This window comes from Pipistrellus hanaki, assembly GCF_964339955.1.
Source record: "Pipistrellus hanaki genome assembly, chromosome: 12".
NCBI lineage: Eukaryota > Metazoa > Chordata > Mammalia > Chiroptera > Vespertilionidae > Pipistrellus > Pipistrellus hanaki.
The window spans coordinates 11,094,470-11,114,721 of record NC_140514.1 but is presented as its reverse complement, the minus strand read 5'-3'; the positions used below and the strand labels follow the sequence as shown (position 1 = coordinate 11,114,721).

The following is a 20,252-nucleotide window of genomic DNA, read 5'->3' as shown; positions in this document are numbered from 1 at the left end:
CTGGTGGGCAGATCAGACTCCCCTGGGGGCTGCATGTGGCCCGTGGGCCGTAGTTTGAAGACCCCTGTCTAGGCTCACACACCGCGTCTCTGAGAAACACTCGATGTGTGCCTTTAGCCTCTGCAGGGAGATCCGACTCTAAGCCAGGGGTCAGCAAACTCATTAGTCCACAGAGCCAAACATCAACAGGACAACGATTGACATTTTTTATTTATTTATTTATTTATTTATTTATTTATTTATTTTATTTATTTATTTATTTTTTAAAATATTTTTATTGATTTTTTACAGAGAGGAAGGGAGAGAGATAGAGAGCTAGAAACATCGATGAGAGAGAGTCATCGATCAGCTGCCTCTTGCACACCCCCTACCTGGGATATGCCCGCAACCAAGGTACATGCCCTTGACCGGAATCGAACCCGGGTCCCTTCAGTCCCCAAGCCGACGCTCTATCCATTGAGCCAAACCGGTCTCGGCGACATTTTTTTAAGAGCCACATTTTTTTAAACTTAAACTCTATAGGTAGGTACATTGTTATTAACTTAATGAGGGTACTCGGAAGCTGGCCTTTGCTAAACACTCAAGGGGCCAAAGAGCGGCCGTTTGCTGACCACTGCTCTAAGCACAGACCAGAGCAGGAGTGGAGATGACAGGGGGCGGGGGTGGAAGGGAAATAGGAGAGAGAATTGTTTGGTTAGGGTGGAGCTGTGAGTTTAAAAATCCTTTTTTGGGGGGGAGGGCTGCAAGGGGAAGGAGAGTGCTCTCGAGTTTGGAAATAATAATTTGCAGAGACACACGCAGTGTGATCTGTAAAGCTACACGGAGAAGGCAGGGACTGCACTTTCCCCAGAGAAGGTATCCGTTCCCATAGAAGGGGGCCTCGGGGAGAGGAGGTCCCGGCCCCGGAGCAGGTGGAGGGCACTGCCAGCTGCCCCGCAGGCGCATCTTTGCGGAGTGAGCTCTGTTCTATTTCTGGGCGCGGAGCCTGTTCTGAGCATCGGGGAGAGCTGATCCGAGCAAGACGAGAGCCTGGATCCAGGCCGGGCCCCGGTGGAGTGGCTCGGCTGCCTGAGACCCTGGTGCTGGTGGTGCCTTGTAATCAGCTGCTCCAAGTGGATAACAAGGTGCAGAATTGACCACAACGATCACTTGTCCTTTGCCTGGGAATGTAAACTACAGGAAGCCCTCAGCGTAAGAGCGGGCCTGACCCAGCAGTCATTTCTGAGCTTGGAATTCCCAGTGTGTTCTCCCCGCTGGGAACAGGCTCCAGGTGGTGGTGAGGACCCAGCCCGCCCTCAGGCTCCTGTGGATGAAATTACCCTCACTTATACATCCCGTTTGAACAGGCCTTCTGACTTGTTCTTTCTCCTTGCATTCCCTCCTCTGCCCTCTTCTTCCTGCTTTTCTTCAATTTTCTCTCATTCCTCATTGTCTCGCACTTCACTTCTGCCGTGACAAGTGGATCGGGGGAGGGGCTGGTTTGAAATCCGACCACGTGGCTGGCATTTTATTCGGAAGATATTTACATCCCGCTACTCCCAGCAAGAAGGAATCGTGGTGATAACGCATCCTCGGCAGCAGTGTTTCCTAACCAATACTTAGTCACTTAGCCAGCAGGTACTGTGTCAGGTGCTTTGTATATATTATTATATATTATCAACGTATCACTCACAATGACCCTGTGTGGTAATCACTAATTAATTTCATTTACAGGTGAGGACAATGAGGTGCAGTGTGGTGAAGTCATTTGCTGAAGGCCATAATAATAATAATAATTTATAATAATAAGTGTTTGGGTTAAAATGCGGGCAGACTAGGGCTGTGAGTGGAGGCAGCGGGATCGGGCACCCATGCCCTGAAGTGAGCTTTTCCTGTGAGGGCTCCGATATTGTCGGTGGGTTGCTGGGGGACACGGGATTTCTGTCTCAGCTCCTCCGTTCTGTCCTCATAACACAACATCAGCCACAGATGATGCCGAAACGAATGTGTGACCGCTCCAGTAAAACTTTATTGATGGCTATGGAAAGCTGAATGCCATATAAACTTCACATGTCACCCAATATCATTCTTCTTTTGATTTTTTTTTTTACCCCCTCAGCCCTTTAAAAATGCAGAAACCATTCTTAGCCTGTAGGCCGTGGGCCAACTTCTCGGCCCCTGAGCTGTGGTGTGCTGACCCCTTCTCTGAAGGACGGCGAGTTGTGCTTTCTGGTGCCAGAACACGCGTGTCACCATGTCCTTGAAGGGATGTGTCACACCGAGGCAGCTCTCCCCGGCATTGTTCTGAATCTCAAAGGCAGGGCCGCGTGAAGCTACGCCTTGGCACACAGGAGACCTATTACTGAGCGTGCCAGTCATTCTTTCTCCAGCGTCGTTACTTACATAAGCTGGGAAGTCATTTACAAGCGACATCCTTCATCTTGAATGGCACCGTTCCCTGCTAGATGGTGACCCTCTGGGAAGTGTGTGAGGGTTGTTGGTGAGAACCATATGTCAGATGTCTCGCCCTTCCTTCCTTCCTTCCTTCCTTCCTTCCTTCCTTCCTTCCTTCCTTCCTTCCTTCCTTCCTTCCTTCCTTCCTTTTCTTTAGCAGCGGTATAATTTGGACAAGAATGTGGTGAGTCCAAGAGGAGGCTGAGGTGTCAGCTCTCACATGGTGGGCATACCTTGTTAGATTGTGCTTCCTCTTATTGCACCTTGGCGTATTGTGCCCCTCAGATATTGCGTGTTTTTTTTTTTTTTCTTTTTTTTTTTTTTTTCTGATTGAGAGTTTGTGGTGCCCCAGTGTTGAGTGCCATTTTCCCCAACAGGCTCAGTGGTGGTTAGTATTCTTTAGCAATAAAGAATTTTTAAAGGAAGGCATGTACATTTTTGAGACACAGTGCTATTTATTGCGTACTGAATAGGCTACCGTCTATGGCAAGCCTAACGTCTGTATGCCCCAGGAGACCAGCACGTGTGTGTGAGCCACGGCATTGCATGGCACCGCTCGGGCAACCAGGCCTGCCTATGTCCCCGGTATGCCTCTGGGTAACGTGCTTCAGAGACTGCGTGTCTACTGGGCGCTTTAGGGTTAGGAGAAGAGATGGCCTGAGAGACTAACCAGTCCTGGTATTTTCTTCAAAAGCTTTCAGAGGTTGCCCTGAGACTGCAGAGGTATTACTATGTATGAGATCGGTCCTGCTCTGAGGGGGATGTTGAAATAACTGGCTACCACCTGAGAGGGGTGCACAGGGAGGGGGCAGATGGCCCACGGATGAATTTCGGGAATGACACGACCACCTGAACTCACACTTACTCAGACTGCCGAGGCAGCACGGATGATAGGACCATCTTGCCGCGTTTGAGAATTGTACCAGTTCTCAGGTTATCTTATTTTGGGGTAAGTGAGTGTCCTCATGACACAATGCTGGCCTCCCAGCGCGAGCGAGCCCACGCTGGAGAGAGCCGGGACCCGGCCACGGCGCCTCTTCAGTCCTCAGTCTTGGAAACGGTGTACCCTCCCTTCTCCCTCATTCTGCTCATCAGAAGCGAGTCGCCAAGTCAGACCATCCTCCAAGGGAGAGGAATTTACCTGCCTCCCTCCCTCCCTCCCTTCTTTCCTCCCTCCCTCCCTCCCCCTCCCTCCCTCTCTCTCTCTCTCTCTCTCTCTCTCTCTCTCTCTCTCTCTCTCTCTCTCGAGTATTTTATTGATTTTTTACAGAGAGGAAGGGAGAGGGATAGAGAGTTAGAAACACAGATGAGACAGAAACATCGATCAGCTGCCTCCTGCACACCCCCCACGGGGGATGTGCCCGCAACCAAGGTACATGCCCTTGACCGGAATCGAACCCGGGACCCTTCAGTCCACAGGCCGATGCTCTATCCACTGAGCCAAATCGGTTATTAGGGCTTATTTCTTGAAGGGAGAAATAGCAAAGCATGTGTGGACATATTTGAACATGACCACATCGAGGACATGAATGGATTGGAACTTGACGTAGAGGAAGACGAGGGGTTATAGAAAAGTTCTAAAGATTGCTTGAAAACCACTTTAAAGACTAAGATGTCCACCTAACAATTCCAAAAGGACACAGTGAAGCAACAGTGAAACTTCATGAGCTGATGCAAGGAACGAATGACGCTTCACGTTGCTGCGTACACATGGCAGCCCCTTTTCTTACGCCTGAACGGGCACCTACCCCACTCTGTAACGCCGGGTTCTTCGGAAAGTCCCTATTCACCCCTCAGGCTCCTCTCACAGTTGCATCCCATGAATGTTATCCCCATGGCACCGGCAGTGTGTTTGGAGAATTGCCGCTGTTCAGTCATAGGTCTTGCCTTGCGTTACCTGTTTAAAAAGGTGTTAATTCTTTCTTTTAATTTTTTAATTTTTTTATTAAGGTATTATATGTATACATATCTTACCAATTCCCCCCTCTCCCCACTCTCATACATGCCCTCCCTCCCCAGAGTTTTGCGTCCATTGGTTATGCTTATATGCATGCATACAAGTCCTTCGGTTGATCTCTTATCTCCCTCAGATCTCCCTACCTTTCCCGCTGTAATTTGACAGTCTTTTTGTTGCTTTACTGTCTCTGTGTCTATCTTTTTGTTCATCAGTTTATAATGTTCTTTATTATCCACAAATGAGTGAGGTCATGTGGTGGTTTTCTTTCATTGACTGACTTACAAGGGAACAGCATTCAAAACCCTTTAGCTTTCCAGAGCTTCTTCCGCACGGGCCAGGGTCCTTAGTCACATGAATACGTCGAGGATTCCCATAAACATTGGTTTCGGGCCCTCCTGCTGCTCCGTGGAGCTGTGTGATAAGAATGTGAAGTTGCCCCCAGGGCTCTGCCAGACGGGGAGCTGTTATCTGCGCTGGGTCAGGAGGAAGCACTTTGCAGGAGACAAGGTCCCCTGTCCCCTCTCTCCGGCTGGAGAAGGGAGCCTGGTTTTACTCAGGATATGGTGTCACCTCTATCTACAAAGCTCACGTGGGCCCAGTCTTTTTTCTGGCCGGGGGCTGGCTGTTTTCACCGTCTGTGGTAGCCTGATGTTCCTGAGACTGGTGGCTAGTTTCTTGGAAACATTAGCTTTTTCCTGTCTCAAACCAGCTGAGGGGACTGCATTTATCCGATACCATTGACTGTCCCTCTGCCCGTCATTTTCTTCCCTGGGATGTGAGGAGGAGAACAGCACATTAGAAAACGTACTTTTAGCCCTAGCCGGTCTGGCTCAGTGGGTAGAGCGTCAGCCTGCGGACTGAAGGGTCCCAGGTTCCATTCCAGTCAAGGGCACATTCTTGGAATTGCAGGCTTGATCCCCAGTAGGGGGTGCGCAGGAGGCAGCCAATCAATGATTCTTATCATTGATGTTTCCATCTCTCTCTCCCTCTCCCTTCCTCTCTAAAATCAATGAAAATATATATTTTAAAAAAAGAAAACGAACGTCCTTTTATAAGACAGAAGTAATTCAAACGCATCGAGCATTTGTTAAGTGATACAGAGAAGGTCCTTCAGAATCCACGTGGGGTTGATGGGTTCCACCTTCTCAGTGGACCGGAGGCAGCCTTAGGTGACGTCTATGCCGTGGAGTTTTCAGCCTCCTCTCGCTGTGGTCCGGTCTTAACGAAAACTGTGCTGAGACACCCACAAGGAGGGGAGACTTTCTGGAATGTTCCTGGATGTATTCTCTCCTAATTAGCAACAACAACCACGGCAAGATGTAAAGTTGTTCCCTCTGTTTGGACTCTCTCGTAGCCCTACAAAAAAATCCCCCCAAAACCCTCCAGCAGTGAAACGACACCCACAGTGAAAACTGTAGGGAGACGGTTCGAGCGTTTTGTAGCACTCGTAGCTGAGACTGGGACATTTGAACATTTGAAAGAAGCCCCACCCACTAACAGAGTGGCCTGCGGCGGAGGCGTTGGGAAGGGCCGGGCAGACGTGGACAGAGTGGGAGAGGACTAGGAATGTCGCTCTCTGCGACCATGACACCAGAGCCCTTAGGCCTGATAAAGTGACTCCCGTGGATGATTCTTGTACGTGGTCATACATCTGTGCGGGAAAATGGAGTTAATTTGTTGTCAGAGGACTGCCTGCAACCGACAGTGGAACCGGGGGTGAATCCGCCCAGAAGCCTTTGGAACAGAGTGCGGTTTGGCTGACCCGGGAGCCGCGGGCCAGGCCCCCAAGGCCGGTGTCAAACGCAAGAATGGTTTTTAGAGCCGGTCTTGGGGTGTCGTGCCGACTGCAGTGAAAATCACATCTGGCTCCGCTCGGCATTCCAGAGATGCTGCGCCTGGGGTCGCCCTCCGTCCTCTCTCCCTGTTTGCCTTGGCCTGGGCGCCTGTTTTCGTTCCAGCAGAGTGCAGACTACATCTGAAGACCACATTCTTATGGCAGCTCTTTGGGATCAGAATAAAGAGCCAATAAGATGTGAGTTCTGTGTGAGGGAGGGGACGAGGACACCTGAGATTACATAAAACCTGCCCACGTAGGAAATAAAAAGCAACGTTCAGCAGTCTGCACGGTAGGCATGCTTTTCCCGAAGCTCTTGAAGCCAAGTTTATTTCCAGCTCTGTTTGCGCCCCCGATGTGTTAGCGGGGACCCCGCAGGAATGGCTGGCCTCACGGTCCTGCAGGCAAGAGCTTCTAAGTGGAAAGAATGTCTACTTACGCGCCTGGAAAAGAGAGCCCCGAGATTTGCTGATCCAGGAGAAAACGCCTGCCGTTAGCCAGGACGGCTATTTTCAGACGAGAGGTTTTCAGGGTCATGCGGGAGAGTGGGAGGGACCAGAAAGGCCGGCAGGGAGGGGAGGGGGGGAACGAAATAGTGGCTTGGACAATGTTCCCATTCCTGTTGGAGTTAGGTAGACTTCCCTGTGAGGTGGGGGGTGAGGAGGCTTTGACTGTCCCCTCTGTCCTAAGCGCTTGGGGCTTTATAAAGTACTAGAGGCCTGCTGCAGGAAGATTCCTGCAATAGGGCTTCCTGCTGCGGTCTCCGCTGCCCTGCCTGCTTCCCTCCCTTCTCCCCTGCCCTGCTTGATTGCCTCTCCGCAGCTTCGCTCCCTTCTGCAGTGCTTGGCTTCTTTCTATGCTGTCTTCAGTCTTTGCTCTGGTCTGGATATGCAAATTAACCGCCATATCGGTTGGGTTAATTTGCATACTCACCCTGATTGGCTGGTGGGCATAGCGAAGGTGCGGTCAATTTGCATGTTTCTCTTTTATTAGGTAGGATGAGAGAATTAAGCCCAAACCTGTGTTCACAACTAGAGGGATCTTTTCCAAAGACCTGTCTCCTGTGGCCCCGCCCCCGCTTCTCCGTGCTCTGAGGATAAGGACCTGTTTGCCCCTCCCTGGGATCAGGCTGCCTGGTCGCATGTGTTCCCTTTCCCCTGGCTGTCCCCATACGCAGGCAGCTGTTGACCCTGCCAGCTCCTTCCTGGCATATTTTCTCTGTTTCTCCCCCACTCCATGCCCCGTGCCCCATGCACACTCTCCTCTCCTCGAATCAGCACCTGCTCCTTCTCCCGATCTCAGTGTCCTCTGGGAAGCATTCTCTGCTCCTCTGTCACTTACTGGGGAGCCTTTCTTGCCCCCCCCCCCCTCCCTTCACAGCATTCCTTGTGGTTTCTGTGCTTCACCCCACCTGTGCTTACTTGTTGAATGCGTAAGTGAGGGGGATCGCATGGGACTGCTCTCAATGGAAAAGTCTGACCCCGCAGGAATGCAGTGCAGATAACACATCTTCTGGGCTGCCTCAGTTTCCCCAAAGTAATGAGAAGAGACCAGCTCAAAGGGTCTCCGATGGGAGCAGGCACTCGTTGACTCAGCCGCCCCACTCACCAGGCAGGACAGCCGCTCCTCCCAGGCCTCCCTCCGTGTGGTGGCGGCCCTGCCGGCCTATCCCTGTCCGTGTCCCCAGGAGTTCTCATGGCTCAGACGCCACTGGGTGCCGGGACCCCGCAGCGCTAGGTCTTCTCGCTCCCTGCGCTTCCCGGGAAGCCTGCGATGGGCGTGAGGCACTGCCACTGACAGAGGCGACGGCAGAGCCTGGATGCCAGTCTCGTGGGGGAATTCCAGACACTGTAAACCCAGTGTCTGCGCTTGAACATTTTGGGCCTCTTCAGGATTTAATGAAATATTAATAATTTGAACTTGGATGCGAAATTGGCTCGGCTCTGCGAGGAAGGACCCGGGGCAGCAGGCTGACTTCTGCTGTCACTCAGCGTTGATGTGATCCCAGCGTGATGGGTGTGACTCCCGGGGGGCGCCGTGACCGGAGCACAGGAGGGTCTTGTCAGTTTCAGTGACTTTGAACGGAGTCACTGTGGGTTCCTGTCCTGCTGGGAAGTTACCTGAGCATCATGGGAAATAGAACACAGGGATTAGGGTGTTTGGTTTTTTGTTGCTTTTTTTTTTTGATCTTCCAAAATTTTCAACCAGCTCAGACCAGAAAGTTTCATAACTTGCAGGAGTGAATGCCTTCCCAGGGTCACACGGGAAGGTAGACGCAGAGCTGTGACCTGAACCTGACCTCTTTTTTGTTTTGTTAATCTTCACCCAAGGATATTTTGCCATTGGATTTTAGTGTGGAAGGGAGAGGGAGGGACAGGGAGGGGGAAGCAGGGATGGGAGAGAGACACATCTCCTCCCACACATGCCGGACCAGGCCCGGGGATTGAGCCTGCAACCAAGGTTCGTGCTGGAATTGAACTCATGACCCTTCAGTCTTTGGGCCGACGCTCTGTCCACTGAGCCACACTGGCTAGTGCTGAACCACCTGACCTCTTATTCCATGTTCTCTTTGCTATCTTTCATATACCATGGTCTGACTTTTCTTTTTTTTCTCCTTTTATCAAAATGGTGAAAACATTTTGCACAATATTTTTAAGTATTTTTTTTTTTTAATAAATAAAAAGGACAGAGAAGTGAGGCATTTTCGTTTCATAAATTTTAAGTGAATCGATGTTGTCAGACAAAAAAAAATCATTTATTTTCCAAAGAATCAAGGTTCCCTGAGTCACAGCATATTGTATCTCATGAAGAAAACGTGACGATTACTTCATTATAGTAGATCACCAGTGTAGAAACTGTTGCCAAATATTTGGAGATTAGCTGGCCTGTGTGTCACACGTACGGAATTTACTTCTAAAGCTTTCTCATTTTAGGGCTGCCTTAACATACATGTCACTCCAATGGCTTTCAAAGTGCCGCCTTTTTCAGTCCCTGCCTGGCGTTGGTCCTCTGCCAGCGCTGGCGTTTAGAGGCTTGATGGACAGACTCTAAAGTGAGACTCCATTCTTCCTTAATTTGTCCAAAGCCTCTTTATGCAGCAGCTAATCCCTCCTAATTATACTGCCGGGAAGGATGTTCTTAACTCAAACAGGAAGACGACGTGGGCATTTGGAGAAGATTAGGGTGCACTTTACTCTGAGAGAAGGAATGTGAAAGGAAGCGGTGGTCCTCTCCCATTCCTCTCTCCCTGGGAACAAATAACCATCTTCCTCCCCTTCCCCCTCCCCCTCCCCCCCAGCAAAATTCTCTCTGTTCCTCTTCCATTCCTATAGCTCCTACTTAGCTCTGGACTTAATGAAGCTCTTTTGAAGGAGTAACAGAAGTTTCTAAACATCCCATTTTCATGTGTGAGGGCAAGCATTTCACAACTTACTTGCCTTAATGACTTGAAAGGTGACCCACGAACCTGAATCGTTGGAAAACTTAGTGTGCTGTTAGAAATACTTCACGTAAGGCTGACATGCTTCCCGGTCTCCTTGATTCATTTCTTTGTTGCCACGTTGCTTCATATTAATTTGATGTAGTGATTTTTTAAGTCAAAGTAAATGTTAGTCTGCCCTGGCTGGTTTGGCTCAGTGGATAGAGCGTCTGCCTGCGGACTCAAGGATCCCGTGTTTGATTTCGGTATGGAGCATGTACCTTGGTTGCGGGCACATCCCTGGTGGGGAGTGTGCAGGAGGCAGCCGATCAATGTTTCTCTCTGATTGATGTTTCTGACTCTCTATCCCTCACCCTTCTTCTCTGAAAAAAAAAAAAATCAATAAAATATATTAAAAAAAAAAGTAAATGTTAGTTACATGTAGATATTTGATACTACGTGGGACAGTAAGTGTGGTTATTTTCAAATAAGACTTTGGTAAATCAAGTAAGGTATAGTTTGTAAAGTCTTAGTGGTTTTAAATATTCCCGTGATGTATGTTTTTCTCACATTGCTTACAGATTTATTTCAATTTGGTTTCCTTAGATTTTTTTTTGTGAGGGAGAGCATTTTTTACATGTTTATTCACATACTTATTATATGAATAATCTACCAACCTTTATCCCATTTTCTAGTACATGGTCTTATAAAATTTTTTTATTTGTAAGAAATTCTTTTCATATGAAACTTCCCATTCGTCAAACATTTTAAGAACTCTCAAAGGAGGGGGTACCTGTATGCAAATTATTAGTACTTATTTAATGTTTTAATTCCAAAATTTGGGGGAAAAACTTCTTAAATTGGATTTTTTTTTTTTGTGTGTGTGTGTGTGTGAATTCTACTTGTCTATGAGGATAAGAATATAACCTGTTATTCATTGAGTAATATATTTCAGAATTCTCCTGTCCTATGAGAAGCTGTTGATTGATACAGACAAAAATCTTGCATGTACCCCTGAACCACCTATAACCATCATGAAGATAGGATCACAGTTCTCCTCACCTGCACAACACACACTTTAGGTTTACTGTAGTTGGTTCATTCAGTCTGTCAGCAAATACTTATTGAGTGTCAGCCATATGCCAGGTTATGTTATTGGCACTCTAATTAAAAGGATCAAGCTTAACATGCCTAAAAAGTAGTTAATAATATAGGATAAGTCCTTAGTTGATGACTACCTATTATAAATCCTAGTGGGGCATTAGGAAGTGAGTACCCGAGCAGAGGAACACTTACCGGAGTCAGGAGGGTTTGGGGAAGTGAAGGAGAGGCTGACCTTGAAGTGCAGGAAATGAGAGGGTGGGAGATATGTTGGAATGAGTCTCCTATTTCCCCAGGACTGGCCGGAGACCGGTCTGTTTAGGAAGAATAGAGCGGTAGGAGATGAGATTGGGTGGGTAGGATCAGATTATGGAAGGCCTTGACAGTCAGAGAGAGGATCTCTGAGCGGGGCTGTGAGAAATGGAGAGATGCCTCTCACAGCCGCTAAAGAAGTGTAAGACTTTCCCCTGGGAAGCTGGGTTGGGGTTGATGGGGAGGTTGGAGAAAGGGATGCCAAAAGGAGCTGGCTGTGTGGTCTTAAGAGGAAAGCTGATTTCCTTTAAAACAGAGGAATGCAGACTATCTACCAGTCAAGAAGATGGTTCCTTTAGATGCCAGGTGAGAAGTTATGTGTAGTCTAATGATTCATATTCTCTCTCTCTCTCTCTCTCTCTCTCTCTCTCTCTCTCTCTCTCTCTCTCTCATCAAATCAAATAATACATCATCGCTTCGGGAGTGGGGGACAGTGGAAATGGTCTTTGAATGCTTCCCTTTCCCTATTTCACTCTGGCCCTGTCTTCAGATTCACCAGTCCATGATCAGAACAAGATTCTTCTGTGTTGGTCAGGTGAACATTCCCATCTTTTGTGGCAGGTCATCATGCCCTGCAGAGGAATCAAGATCTTGGTTTCTTCTTCAAGTGTCCACCAGACTCCGGTTTTCTATCGTTGTCTTTGTTGGCTGTATAGCTTTTGCCATAACCACTTCATGTGATTGACGCTCCTTGAATACTGATCTCCGCTTTCTCTCTTTGGTTTTCATGCTAGACTCAGAGTGCTCAGCTCACTCCTCTTCCTCTGCCTTAGGTGACAGGAAGCCCACACCTTCCAGGATGTCTTTATGATGACCTAGAGAGGAGCCCCACCTATATGTCCACGGGCTCTTAATTACCTTTCTAGTTGGATTGTATGTCTAGTTTCTATTTGGATTGATTCTCATTAGTCATTATTACAATATTTATCATAATTTAATAAAAATAATTACCCATAATTGAAGTCTGTAAGAAAAATGGCATTATTTATTGGGTGGTGTTAAATAATAAAAAATGCGACCCCCCCCCCCCCCCACACACACACACCTTTGCTTATATTTGTTGTTTAATTTAGCTAGGGAGCCAAAGTTTGCTAGAAAGTGTTGGATGATTTACTTTTGAAATAATCAGTCCAGGAAGAGGGACTGATTCCCCTCTCCCCTCTCCCCTTCTCCCTCTCTCCCCTTTCCCCCTCTCTCCCCACACCTTCCTCCCCCTCTCCCCTCTCTCCCCTCTCTCCCCTCTCCCCTCTCCCCTCTCTCCTCTACTCCTCTCTCCCCTCTCTCCTCTACTCCTCTCTCCCCTCTCCCCTTCTCCCTCTCTCCCCTTTCCCCCTCTCCCCCCACACCTTCCTCCCCCTCTCCCCTCTCTCCCCTCTCCCCTCTCTCCCCTCTCCCCTCTCCCCTCTCCCCTCTCCCCTCTCCCCTCTCCCCTCTCCCCTCTCCCCTCTCCCCTCTCCCCTCTCCCGTCTTTCTTCTACCACCCCCTCCCTTCTTCCCTCTCCTTTTTTTCTCTGTCTCTTCTCTCCTCTTTCTTCTCTGCCTCTTCTCCCCTCAATATTTTCCCTCCTAAATGCATAGTTTCATTTTCTCCCTGGGAGTGTCTTGTATTTCTTTTTGAGGGGATGATAGCATGGATACACAGATCTACAGAATCACAAGAATCAGGCCAAACTTGAGGTGTGTGGTTTCTTTGAAAGGGGGATGAGGGGAGAGCAAAAATGCTTTTATTTTTCAGATTTTCTTAGAATGAATTCCAATGGAAAAGAATCCTAGAACTATTTTATTCAACCAGCGAAAACGCTTGCTAATTTAACATAATTAAGGTATTTAGAAGCCTGAATATTTAGAGCTGACAAAGCAATATTGAAATCCTGGAGGCGAGCTTTTTTTTCTTTTTGGTTAGCTGGGCTGCTACTTCACGTTTTGTAATGCAAATGTTCTATACTAACGTTCAGCGCTGGTTGCATTTTGGAGTCTGCGTGGGCCAGGAAATGGGCTTAGTCTTCAGTATCATCTAGAACGATGACAGGCCTTGGATCCCAGGACAATGCTGGCACATTTTCAAAGGAATTCTCCCCGGGCCTGGATACTGTAATAAACACAAGGGCACAGCAGCCCATCTATTATATACACAACGTGTATCATAGTGTGCAGTGTTGTCTTTGTTGTTTTTGTTTTGTTTAGGCGTATTTGTTATGGCTGATTATGTAAAGGGTTGGAAACAGAATCAGTTAAAAAAACGTCGGGGCTGACATTCTCTCTTAAAAAAAATATTAGTGAGAACGAGTGCAAAAAAAAAATAAAATAAAATACAGTATACACAGGCATCCATACCGATCCGTTCAGAAAAGGGCTTGCATACAGAACGTGGACCCAGTCTGAACTTTTACGATTATGCCACCGGGCAGCAGGTGGCAAGCTTTGCTTTGCCATGGACGTCGGTTTTGTTTTCCTGCTGCGGAATGCCAGGCTCCGAGGAGGGCGGTGTGGATCCGCCGGCCTCTGTCATTCTTGGCAGGGCGACCTGGAGCCGCCTCCTCTGCTCATGGGGCACGGCTGCCTCTCTTCGGATCCCTGCTGCAGAGGGAGAGGGCTTCCTGCAGAGGAGCAATGCTTTATTCTCTTGGGATTTTTAGCAACACGTTGCTAATGGGGGAAATAAATGAGAAACAAATGAGTTCGTAAGGCAGCCCTTGTGTGGCTTTGGAAGAGGTTTTGTTGTTCAGTCTTACTTATTACTAACTATATATATATATATATATATATATATATATATATATATATATACATACATATGTTTGTTTGTTTGTTTGTTTGTTTTTGTTTTGTTTTGTTTTGTTTTGTTTTGTTTCCATTTAAAAAAAATCGCTTCTCACTGGTTTAGATTCCGTGATGCCGTGGTGTGAGAAGTATAGGCATAGCTTGTTCTATGGGGTTTAGCTTATTGTGCTTTACAGATACTGTGGTTTTTTTTTTTTTTTTTAATTTATTTTTATTTTACAAATTGAAAGTAAGACCCTCCACCGGCAGGACGGTTACGATTTGCGTTCTTGCGATACTCACTTTGTGATTGTGGCCTGGAGCTGAGCCACAGCATCTCCAAGGCCTGCCGCAATTAAAGCGGAATAGAGTGCCACGAAAGTACTTTTTGGAAAATTAGAGAAGAAAAATACATGTTGAGACCCCCAACATGGAACGCTATTATCTTCCCTCCGGCAATAAGGCGTGCTTTGCCAAGTTTGGGACTTGGAAGTCCGGAGAAGAGACGAAGCGTGAAGACGGGAGTGCTGGGGAGGTGGGCACCAGATGGTTGTACACACTCTTTGCTCACACGTGCTCTGTAAAACGTCTCTTGTGCGGTAGTGATTCTATGCATCGTGGAAGCAGAGGAGAATGAAGAAGTGTGTGCTTCACTGTAAACACTTCACTGTCTACAAATACTCCATACCTGCTGCTTCCTCCGTCACTTTTCCTAGGACTTTGGTTAGAAACGCCTTCCTATGGGCTGTCCTATTGTACGTTGACAATATTTTATAGGTCCTTAGCTTTTTAAATTCCAGCTGTACATCTTTATTTTTTATTGTTAGAAAAATATATCATTTACGAAAAGGACATAGAATTTACAGCCCGCACAGCTTAAAGGCTAATCATGAAAGCCAACATTCCCGTGTGCACTGAAGAAAGAAAACATGCATGGCCTTAGCAGGCTCCCGGGGCCCATCCCCCTCGGGGGGGATGTGTAAGTCTGTTTCTGAATTCTCTGTCCTGTTATATTGGTCTATCCTTGAATCAGCTGCATTTCCATGTAATTAGAGAATCAGTTTGTCACTTGTTTTTTTTTTTAATCTGGCTGGAATTTTGATTATTGCATAGAATCAGTATATAATTTGAGATGAATGTGCATTTAAAAAAAATCCTCACTTGAGAGAATATGTTTTTATTGCTTTTAGAGAGAGAGAGATAAAGGGGGAGGGGAGAGAGAGAAACATCAATGGGAGAGACACACATCGATCTGTTGCCTCCCGACCAGGAATTGAACCTGAAACCTGGGTATGTGCCCTAGCCGGGAGCCCACCATGACCTTTGGTATATGGGATGATGCTCAACCAAGTCACACCTGCCGGGGCGTATCTTTGATATTGATGCTTCTTATGTATAAATATGTCCTTCTATTTATTTAGATCTTTTTAAAAAATATATATTTTATTGATTTTCTACAGAGTGGAAGAGAGAGGGATAGAGAGTTAGAAACATGGATGAGAGAGAATCATGGACCAGCTGCCTCCTGCACACCCCCCACCGGGGATGGGACCGCAACCAATGTACATGTCCTTGACCGGAATCGAACCTGGGACCTTTCAGTCCGCAGGCTGATGCTCTATCCACTGAGCCAAACCGGTTTTGGCTTGTGGCTCCTTATTTTAAAAAGGGTTCGGTTCCCCTTTCATCACGGAGGGCCATATTTGCTGTAGGATGTCTGTAGATACCCGTTATCAAGTGAAGGGGAGCCGCTTGCCTTGCTAGATTGCGGAGAGCATCAACAGATGTTGAATGTGATCATTTGATCTGTTGGTTTGGTCATATGGTTGCCTTTTATGTATAACGTGGGGAATTCTATTGAAAGGTTTGCTAACGTTGGAACAACTTTGCATTCGTATAATAAACTTCACTTGTCTATTGTGTCTTTCTTAAATCTTTCAGAGCTTTCAGTTTACATCTGTGTTCATGAGTGAGCTGGCATATAATTTTGCTTTCTCATACTGTTTTGATATGGCTTTGGTATTAAGGTGATGTTAGTTAGCCCAATAGAATGGGCCAGAGAGTATTCCTTCTCCTTACTTTTTTTGAGAAAATCCTGTATAAGATTGGATGCTTTGGAGAACTTGCTTATAAAAGCTATTTGGGTATTTTCCATGAGGGTGATCCAATTTTTACTGTCCCTCGCACTTTTTATTTGTACTTAAAGTTTTCCTCGCCCTAACCGGTTTTGCTCAGTGGATAGAGCGTCGGCCTGCAGACTGAATGGTCCCAGGTTCGATTCCGGTCAAGGGCATGTACCTTGGTTGCGGGCACATCCCCAGGAGGGGGTGTGTAGGAAGGAGGCAGTTGATGGATGTTTCTCACTAATCGGTGTTTCTAACTCTCTATTCCTCTCTGTAAAAAATCAATAAAGTATATTAAAAAAATTTTTTTTTTCTTTAATTTTGTTCCCCTTTGGGTAGTTTTCTTTTTTCCTCTCCGTATTGTCCCTCCCTCCTCACAAACTACTTTGGATTACAGCAGGTCCTCAGGTTACATCGGATTTCCGTTCCTATGCGTGATGTAACTCGATTTCCATTTTAAGTGGGACCCATCTACACGAGCACCCATGTCCCTCACGTGGAGCACACACCCAGCAGCAGTGAAGTGAAAACAGTAAGACAATTTAAAAGAAAGATAACAATTCCTGACCTTTACTGGTGGTAAATAAATAACAAAACCATAAAGCACATATGTTCATACATCGAAATGACAGATTTTTTTGTTTTTGTTTTTAATAAATAAATGGGAGATTGCAACGTAACCACATAACGACGTATGTCGGGTCCGACTCTGCCTGCCTGCATATGTACTCTATCTCGGCTCTCTTAGTGATTGTCCCAGATGTTTACCTAAGAAATGTGTATTTAGATTCTCAAAGGCAAAGATATTCCGTATTACTGCTTTTCTCTCAGTGCCATGGGGCCTTGGACATTTCAACTTGGGTCATTCCCTCCAGGGGTGAATGCTGTTACTTTGCAACAGCTCATTGAAAAGACCTGAATCCTACAGATTGTATTTATGTCACCGCTCTGTATTGTTAATGCTCATTTCGTTCTTTCACACATTGATCATTTTCTTTGTTCACCATTCCTACTTGCATTTTAGACATTATCTCTGGAACAGTTTTTCTTAACGGGCTTCTTTCAGAAATTCCTGTGGTGAGGGTCTCTTTATTTCCTCGGGTTTCCTGGATGTGCGGTTGTAGCTTGGTGGTTATTTTTTCGAAGCATTTTGAAGCCATTTTTTCCAAGGCCTCTGGCTTTCCTTGTTAATTATTTAATCAGCTGATGATCAAATCAGCAGGTGATCAGTTTGATTCTTATTCCTTTATGGGACATCTTTTTTTTTTTTCTCCCCCCCCCCCCCCCGTTTGGATTTTATTGAATTTGCTTGGGATTTATTGGGATTATGATGTGAGAATTCATGTTTTTCACTTTTAAAAAATTCTTAGTCATTTTTTTTTCCTCTTGAACTATTACCGCTCCCCAGTTCTTATTTTAGAAGTGTAATTAGACAACTAATACACCTTTCCATCCCATTCTTTATATCTCTCAACTCTCTTGTGTTGGGGGGCACCTCCAGCCAGGGGCCAGGGCCGGAGGGGTCTGTGGGACACTCTGCAGCCTGACCTGTGCCGCCTCGCTGGCACCCGGGACCGGGACACCCGTGCTCTTGGCTGGGCCTCATTTCCTGGCCTTTGTCCCTTTGTCCCCAGCCTGGGGGTTAAACCTTGTCTCCTGCGGCTTCATCTTCCTCAGGTCTCAGGTTTCATTCGGGCATTCCTTAGCCCTCCAAGGTGTATGTTCAGAGTACTGACTGGTGTTCTCAGAGGTTAAGCTAGCCTCTGTGTGTGATAATCCCACTCTTCTCTCTGAGGATTTGAGAGGAAATCGGAGTTCTGTTCATCCTTTCCCAGGGAGGAGGCGGGGATAGCCATGTGGGGGCAGGAGAAGGGCAGACACGTGGTTGCTTCTGTTCCAATGGTGTCTGATGATAGGGAATGATGATAGGGAAAAACAGAACTGCCGTCACAAGGGTGAGCGGGGACCCCGCTGAAACATACTTTTAAATCCAAGAGTACTCCTGAAGTAGCGTAGCTGTTATAGCTACAAATAGTAGCAATGTTGTGCCTCCTTTGGGCTCTAAATTTACACTTTAAAAAAAAATTTGGTCCACAGAGTGCAACAAATTATTATTATTTTAAAATATATTTTATTTTATTTTATTTTTTTACAGAGAGGAAGGGTGAGGGATAGAGTTAGAAACATCAATGAGAGAAACATCGTGCACTGGGTTTTGGTTCGCTGACGCCTGCACACCTCCTACTGGGGATGTGCTTGCAACCAAGGTACATACCCTTTACCGGAATCAAACCTTTGAATCCACAGGCCGAATGCTCTATCCACTGAGCCATACCAACTAGGGCTATATTTACACCTTTTAATGCTGTTTTAGACTCATCCCTTGCCACGACCACCTGTAACTTGGCAGCCTGTAGGTTGCCAGATCTATGAGGACACCGAGTACACATTTTTCCTAACCAAAATGGAAATGAAGTGTATTTTGGGCTGACCAGTTCTAATCACACACTCGTCGAAATCATTGAGAAATTACATGTTATGTTTCGGCGGAGGGGGGCTATAATCATATAATCGTAGGCGATTAAATTTAAATTGAGGGGGTGAATGAAGTTGCCTGTTTTTGTTGGCCCCCTGTAGTTTCCTTTTCAAGAAGCTGAGTTGGAATTTGATAGCTATCAGTTTGGTATTTCAGTTGCAAACCTGGGCTGATCCTGGTTGCTAAACGTGGAGGTTTTCACCCTGGCCAAGTAGCTCAGTTGGTTAGAGCGTCTCCCCATACGCCAAGGTTGAGAGTTCAGTCTCCGGTCAGGGCCCATATAAGAAGCAACCAATGAATGCATCAGCCAGTGGAACAACAAATTGATGTTTCTCTTTCTCTCCCTTCCTAAAAAGTCAATCAATACATTGTTTAAAAGAGTGGAATTTTTCAATATGAGAGATTGGTTTTGTGTACGATTCACTTTGGAACTGAAACCAAGAAGGGGAAGGAGGCTATAGAATCCTGTGGTACTAGATGAGATGAGATGAGAGATCAAAGGGGACAGGTGTGGGCACAGGGAGTGGTGGGCAAAGGCCAGGTGGAACCTGGGACAGTGTGCAGGGTGCAGGGACAGAGGCCCCTCGAGGTTTCACCTCTTGGCAAAGAAGGAAATAGGCAGTTGTTACTTGAAGACTAAGCTTTGGGTTTGCCATCATGAGTACTGACTATGGGACATGATCCTCAGTGGCTAGTGAGAGTCTACTTTACAAACCGTTCCTCTGATTTTTCCCAGTGCACTGGGGGGTGGTGGTGAAGGGTCCCTCAGTGGCAGTGGCAGTGGCAGTGGCAGGAGCCTCTCCTGTCTCTACTGCAGGAGGTATTGGGCCTAAGCCAGCGGGCAGACATCCCCTGAGAGGTCCCGGCCTTCCAGAGGATACAAGCTGGGTTGAGGGACCCTCGGCCCAGTGCACGATTTTATGCACTGGGCCTCTAGTTAAATATAAAAGGTGACCATATATTTTGGATTGCGGGGTCTGTTCTGGTTTGTTGAGCACACTGGTGCTTACGATGGTGATTTAAATTAGCTCCAATATACTTGAGTACCCAAGTGCGTTGAAGAGAGGAAGGAGAGCTATTTCAGCGTTCCTCCGTGATGAGACCCATAAATCAAAAGAACGAACATGGAAACTTCAAGTGAGCCCTGGGATATAATTTCAAACACCTTCAAGGGACTCCTTTTTTGGTTCAGACTCCCTAGGATCACGGTGCCCAGGTGAATGGCCCGACTGGCAAACCTAGGTGTCAAACAGAGAGCCTTTCTGTGGGCAGAAGCAGCGGAGCCAGACGCGCTCCTGTTAGCCTTCAGATCGGAGAGGTCTGGGCCTGGAGAGGTGGAAACATACGGGGTCTATCCGGTGAGGGCTCTGCACATGCTCATGAAGCGAACATGTTACCGGCGAAAATCATACCGTGATTGTGCAAGAGACAGAATGTTTCCCTTCCAGCCCCTAACTATCCTGGGCTTCTGGTGAGAGCTCCGGGGCCATAAGCTTTGAGCATCCAAACAGTTTCGCCAGGACAGAGGGAAAGGGTGCGAATGTCTGAGAGTAAGTCAGTTGTATCCCTAAGAAACTGAGAAATGCCTTCTGGACGGCAGGTAGGTCTAAGGCAAACACAGAGACGGGCTATTCCTAGACTTCTGGCAGGCCAACCGGCCCCTTCACTTCGTTCGCAAAGGAAGAAGGAAAATAGGCCGGAGAAGGTTGGAACGAGAGATCAAAGTTCTTCTGGGTGTTGCTGGTTCAGGCCATGCCCGCAACTGGCCACCGCTCCCC

At 46.9% G+C, this 20,252-nt stretch overlaps 1 protein-coding gene across 5 annotated transcripts in view; it reads left to right on the top strand.

Moving 5' to 3' along the window:
• Positions 1-20,252, top strand: part of LTBP1 (latent transforming growth factor beta binding protein 1) — a 300,379-nt gene that overhangs the window by 32,794 nt on the left and 247,333 nt on the right. The gene's annotated exons all lie outside the window — the stretch shown is intronic.